Raw genomic sequence first — 6,545 nt, 5'->3', positions numbered from 1 at the left:
TATAATTGCATCCTGACCTTAGAGGCGCTCGTGCTCCCCTCCCCATACACACACATACGCCCTGCTTCCCAAGGCAAAAATCTAATCCTGCTGTAAGTGCCCATCGCAATTTGATGCGAAACTCAAGACTCCATCAAATCCTATCATTTACGACAGCCCCTCGGGAACACACAACACTTTTTAAAATCTGGCAAGCTAGTTCTTTAAAATAAGTTGCTAATGGGGTGTGTTTTTAGGGGGTAAAATATTAATACCCAAAAAACCCCACTTTGAGACAAATGAGGCTTTCTATAAATCATCTCTTTTCTACGATGTTACCTTGACATTTTAGTTTTCACTCTTAATATGTGGAGTTTTCAGTGTGGGAGAAGAGGGGGACCCCCTTTGTATCTTTAAAGACTTCCTCTTGTTTCATGGTAAGAGGAAATGTCAAAGGTGGATGACAGAATCCTGCAGAATGGACACAAGACATCTTGGCGGAATATCATCCAGCAACAGCCACAAGTGTGCAGAATTAGTGCATACTCTGGGTATAGGTACATTGTTTTCTCCTTTCTATTTTCTCTGACACACATCTCAAGAGCAGGCGAAATGTTACTTTCCTGGACCAGCACAGTTACAGAGTGGAGAGCAACAAAAGTGCCCCAAAATAATTGCATTATTTTTAGTTGCATCAGTAATAGAGTCACCTGTGAGGACGAGGGGACAACTCCGAAGGCCTGAACCAACATAGAAATGCAAAAAATAGGGCTCCCCCTCCAGCAGTCGAAAATGTGAGCAATGACTGAGGCAATGGCAGGCGGGGAGATGAAATCAGAATTTACCTCTCTCAGCTGTAAGAGGGCTCGTTCTCGGGGCTGGCAAGCACTCAGTGGGCTCACGGGGGCGAGCCCTGGACTGCCAGGGAGAGAAGGTTAAAAAAGGAGCAGCGCTGAGCAGAAGAAGACTCATCTCCTGACCCTAGCCCCACCGAGCAGAACCCAGAGAATGGCCGAGCACTCAGCATTGGTTCTAGAAGCACTGTCCTTTGTCGTCGTGACTATGAGGCCAGCAGCCGCCATGGGCGCTGCTGCTGGGGAGCGAGTCTGTGCTTGACACATGTGTTTCCCATTGATAGCTGGAGACAGCCCAGTGGCTCGGGGTTGGCCTGACAAAGCCGTATTGAAGTACAGACAGAGTACGGTTTCAAAGCAGTCAGAAAAAGAACGGGAATGCTGTTCAGGAAATTCTTCAGGCATGGGCAGGGACTTGGCTGCAATTCTGCAGTTGGAAAATCTGACTGGGGCAGCTTCTGAACACGGGCTGGGCCTGCTCACACTCACACTCGGCGGGCTGAGCGGCCGCCTCCTTCACCGCCTCCTGGGCGCGCTCCGGGACTCTGGGCAATTTTCATCAGCCGCTTTGGGAAGCCCGGGAGAGAGGTAGGACACTGTGAAGTCCTTGCGTTTTCATGCTGCTCTTTCTCAGCCTGCTGTGGGTTTGCAAGGACGCGGAATTTTCGGGCTGTGTGGGTCTGTGTGTGTGTGTGTGTGTGTACATGTACAAGTTAGAACTCTGTCCTTTCAACATCTGGTGTGGAGTGAGAATCGTTTTTCTGCCCCCAGCCCTCTTCAAGATCCAATTTTTAGCAGGGCAGAGACACTTTGGAAAGTTAGGATTTTGCTACCAACACCAATGTGAGAGAGAAAAGTAGCTGAATTCCTGAACGGTCACCCCCCCTCCAACCTTCTGTAACTTATCTGCATTGAAGGACACTTCATTGGCAGGACAGATAATTATGTATGAAACTGTCTGTGTTCTTTGCTTCATAGGAGTTTTCGAGAGGGGCTTTTTTTTTTTTTTTTTTTTAAGCAGAAAATAGCTTTCATTTTAGGAAGGAATCAGGGTTTGAAGTTTCTATTTTGGATTACACTTTCAGAGTGTGGGAGAAGATACATGTATGTGAATTCTTGGCATCTTTTATTATTATTATATGGGATTTTGGCTGTCATTAAGGAGCCCAGTGACGTGTTTGCCTAGAAATATGCTGGATCAACATTTGTGATTCTGTTTCTGTAATAATTTCCAACTTTTCTGAGTTAAGAAGTAACTGGCAGTTTTACTCTGAGAAAATACAACTGCAGAGTAACAGAAAACAGTAGTTTATTCGAATCATTGTTAATATATAATGGTGTGAATTTTAGTTCATTAATCGATTGATTTTATTTTACACCTTCCTGGAAAGAGTACTTTAAAAAAAAACCCCAAATTTTAAAATAATCCTTTCTCATGCATATCAGCTAGTATGCAATATAGGTTTTTACCATTTCCCCCCTGCCCCTGAAAAGCTCTGCCTTATTCTATGTTTAGCGTCTAGCGATTAAGAAACTGGTGCAGCTGAGAAAGGGCTAGACTGAACCTCACCACAGCTCTCTGATTACTGGCAGAGCAAATCAGTGACAGCTCTGGTGCTCTCCAAAGGGGGCTTGGCCAAGAGCCTGTTTGGGGAAGTAGATGAATGAATGGATTCAGGTGCCTGTTTACTTCAGTTTTCAAATCTCTCCACGAGTAGCTAATAGTAAAGATTGATGGGCGAACGAAGACTCAGGGGCTGGAATTCTCCAGGTCCTTTTCTATATAAAACGTATGAGCACGCAAACCTCGTGTCCCTTTGGTGGAAAGTCCGCACCCAGAGCCAACCATTTCATTTTCTCTACAGTTTTGCACTTGGAGGAGGGAACTCAGAGTGATGGGCAGCAGGGCTTCTTACTCTAAGACATGGCACACAAATATTTGCTTCTTCAGCCTCCTCTTTGGATTGGGTTGGGTTGGGTGGAGTGGGTTTGGCACTTGCGGGCGTGTGGTGGGATGCCGGCATAGACGGTGACTACATTTGTGTTTTTCTTAAGTGCCTACTGGGTGAGCAGAATGCCAAGACAGATTAGGAACTGACATGAACCGGAGCCAAGCCCACTGCCAGGGAGAAAGGAGACTCGAGTGAGCTCTAATGTCATACTCCGTCTAAATTTAGTGCGCGTCAAGCGCTGAGCAGAGCAGGCGTGAAATGGCAGCTCTGGGTTGCAGGATTATGAACGGCAGTGCCTAAAACTTGGAAGAAACTTTATAGTTTCCCTTTTTTCGAAGTAGGGGAGGGGCAAGTCAGACTCCCTTGACATTCAAAAGGAGAAAGAAGGGGGTGGGAGGGTAGAGGAGAAGAAATTCAGGGCAGAGGTGTGGGCAACAGGGGAGAGGAGTGGCCACACCACACACTGGGCAGCCGGGGCAGAGGGAGGATGTGGTGCCTCGAAATGGAACACGCCTACTAGAAACAGCACGAACCAGTGGGCACGGATCCATTCAGCTTGAAGTGTGGGAATAAACCGTGGCCTCACTGAAGAGAATTTTACCCTCCGCACAATGAGAGACCCCATGGTCAGTCTGCCCCGCTGTGCCTTCTGGAAGCAATCAGAGAGCACATTTTGTAAGAACGGCAACGCCCGAGGGTTCGTATTTCCTAAGCAAGGAGGGAGCAGGCTCTTCGGGCTTTATTTTTAACCCGTATTTCTTCCATCCAGAGATATTCCCCGTGGGGGTGTTGAGTGAATGGACCAGGTGGAGATGGGTGAGTGATTGCAGTGAGCAGTTTGTTCGAGGGCCTGCCCACGGATACTTCAGCAGACTTTTTCAAAATACATAGTGCATCTGCTTTATTTTAATGAATGAATTTACTTAAATTATTATTTTTAAAAATTTTAGTTTAAAAAAAAAATCTCTCCAAGGTCATGTACCCCATTTTTGGTGAAGGGTTTAATACTAGTTTCATAGGTTAGGAGGTCCATAGAAGCTTGGATTTGACCCTTGGGAAGGGATTTGGGCCATCCTGTAGTTCAGAATTTGAGTATGAGTAATTGGAGACCCCTTTTATAATGGGGAGGATTGATGGATGCCCCCGTTGTTGACTTAATTATTGCACTAAACTGTCATTTAAATATGTGTGGACCAGAAATACCTACCTAGATGTTACCTCTCTCTCTCAGTCATTCTTGAACAGATACAGCACTAAAATAAATTTTTGAATTAAATATAGAGAAACTCATCTAATAATATTCAGATTATCAGCATCATTTTTTACGTAGAAGATGCACTACTGGAATTTAATAAGGACTATACCATGAACGTGGGACTAACAGTGACCTTGGAGATCGCTTTGATTTCAGCCTCTTACATTCTTGCAGTCTAGTCCGATATTTGATTCTTCCGTGGTTCTTTTCTCTTCACATCCACCTTCACTATGTCCTTTTATTTGCACCTTGAAGGAATGTGCTATTTTGTATTATATCACACTCTGCTCCTTTCTCTCTTCATGATGAGAATGGAATCACTTGTTGCCTGTGTGATCCTACAGTTAATACAAACACAGATACCAGAGTTGTATGGGAGTAGCCATTGGTTGGGAATGGGATCTGTATTTTCTAGGACAAAATTCATGCAAATAAGCACATCAAAAGAGAAACCCAAGAACATATTTGATGTAGAACTCTCCGATCTCAGGGAAGATTTGCGGATCCCTCAGGGGTCTCCACAGAAAGAGATGCTGATTCTGGTTGGTTCTGGTTCTGTGGAAGGACCTCTGCAGGAATCTGGGGAAGAATGGCTGTGGAAACACCCTGTCTGCATTTCTAGAATTTCTAAGGTAGCCCAACCCCTTCTACATTTTTGGTGTATTGGAGGTTTGCAAGAGATTTCATCTGAAAAGAGAGTTTTAGTGCAAGGTAGGTGAAACTTGAGTTTGGTTGCAAGTAATAGAAATCTGCTCACAGAAATCTGAACATGTAAGTCCTTGCTTTAGGTGTGTAGAGGTGTGGACCATGCCTAGACAGTCAGAGCTGTGTGGCTTCTGAACGGTGTCCCCAGGGACTAAAGCTGCCTTTCTGCTTCACCGTTCTTGGCTCTTCAGCTGAACTTCCCATGCTCATGTCCATGTATCATGTTTGAGTCAGGGAAAAGGTGGTAGGGCATAAGGGGAAAAATCCCTCTCCTCGTGAGACTTGGCCCCTTTAATCAGGAAGTGTTCTTCTCCCATGTAGACTTCCCCTCTCATCACAGAATACACACCTAGAACTGAATCATGTACCCACTGGCCCCATGCAGTGATATTACTGTAATGGATTAAAACCAACCACATATCACTGTCTGGGTATGGAGTAGGAACCCACAAATCTAGATCACCGGTGAAGACCAGGGAGGAGGTTGGTAGGATAGTCATTGACAGTTTTGGCCACAAATGCTTACCAAAAGAAAAAAAAAAAAGAATAAATAAATACATTGAAAACCACTGTTCTCATAATCCATTTCTTCCACTTCAAAGATGTGAACACTGACATCAGGAAAGTGGACACTGAGATCAAAAGATTGTATGAGGGACACAGGCAGTCTGAGACTGTAGGCAATATTTGTTCCTTGACTGTAAATCTGGTGCGGACTGTATGTTCTATTCATTGGCTCAGTAAAGGCCACTTAGTGATACTTCGGAAGCCTGCTGCTAATAAAAGGGAAAGCGATACTGTAATGAAATCTTAGTATCAGAAGGTTCCTCAGAAATCACCAGCTTCATGGTTTCTCAAAACCTCCGGAATCAGAGTTTCAGAGATTAGAACTGGGGAGTCTCTATATTTTTAAAAGCTCTCCGAGTGATTTTTTTGGAGGCCAGCTAGACACTGGTGTGCAGAACTGAGTTTTTGACCACCACCATGGCTAAATCAGTATCCAGTGCAGGGATGCCATGTATGGCCTTGTGGACAGGTACCAGCTCGAGGTGATGGCCGTGTCTCCTATCACAGAGAACCTCACTACACTGTGAAGCAGCTGGGGTCTTGTTTCTTACCTCAGGTCTCCTCAGACTGTGCCAAATTGGGTGTCTGTCCTTTGTAACCTGTGGCCGTTGTCATGGACTCTGGAGCCACGTTTGAGATGGGTGGTGGTACATGGTACAGAAATGAGGCAAAGAAATGGAATCGAGGAAGAGGTAGTCAGAAATCTGGGGATAGATCCTGACTTTACTCATCACCAGACCTCAGTGTTTCCACATGTAAAATGGGATCAGATGCCTCTAGAATATTCTCAGTTTCTCATAATCTATGATTTTTGTAATTCTAAAACTCTCCCACTTCCTTATAAATGTCTTCGTCTTCCTTTCCCGAGGCTGGGCATCTTGAATTATTTCATCTGTCCCTCATCTTTTCCTCTGCTCTTCTCTTTGTCCTTCTTGAACACATTCCAGTTAACTTCCACAGTGCAGTGCAGTAAGAAAGAAGAAAGGAAGATGGACTGATATTATAGGAGATAAACACACACACACACACACACACACACACACACACACTTAATACTAACTGAGAGAGCATGAGAGAAACCAGCAAAGAATGAAATAGGCAAATCAAGATGAAAAGTATGGGTACCATCAGCAGAGGAGAGCAATGTTTTATACTGATTTATCCAAGTTAGTTTTCCCGTGTTGCCCAAATTTCTCAGCAGATTCCACTGTCCTCTTTCTTTCACCTTTGCTG

The 6,545-nt window shown here is 44.6% G+C and overlaps 1 protein-coding gene across 1 annotated transcript in view; it reads left to right on the top strand.

The window, feature by feature from the left end:
• The first annotated feature begins 1,236 nt into the window (after positions 1 to 1,236).
• SGCD (sarcoglycan delta) overlaps positions 1,237 to 6,545 on the top strand; it is a 390,751-nt gene continuing 385,442 nt past the window's right edge. Inside the window, exon 1 of the mRNA XM_080804544.1 lies at positions 1,237 to 1,421. The gene's annotated coding sequence lies outside the window, so the exon portion shown is untranslated. The remainder of the gene's footprint in view (positions 1,422 to 6,545) is intronic.

The sequence above is a fragment of the Martes martes genome, assembly GCF_963455335.1.
Source record: "Martes martes genome assembly, chromosome: 5".
Lineage (NCBI taxonomy): Eukaryota > Metazoa > Chordata > Mammalia > Carnivora > Mustelidae > Martes > Martes martes.
This window is presented reverse-complemented; position numbering and strand designations above follow the sequence as displayed.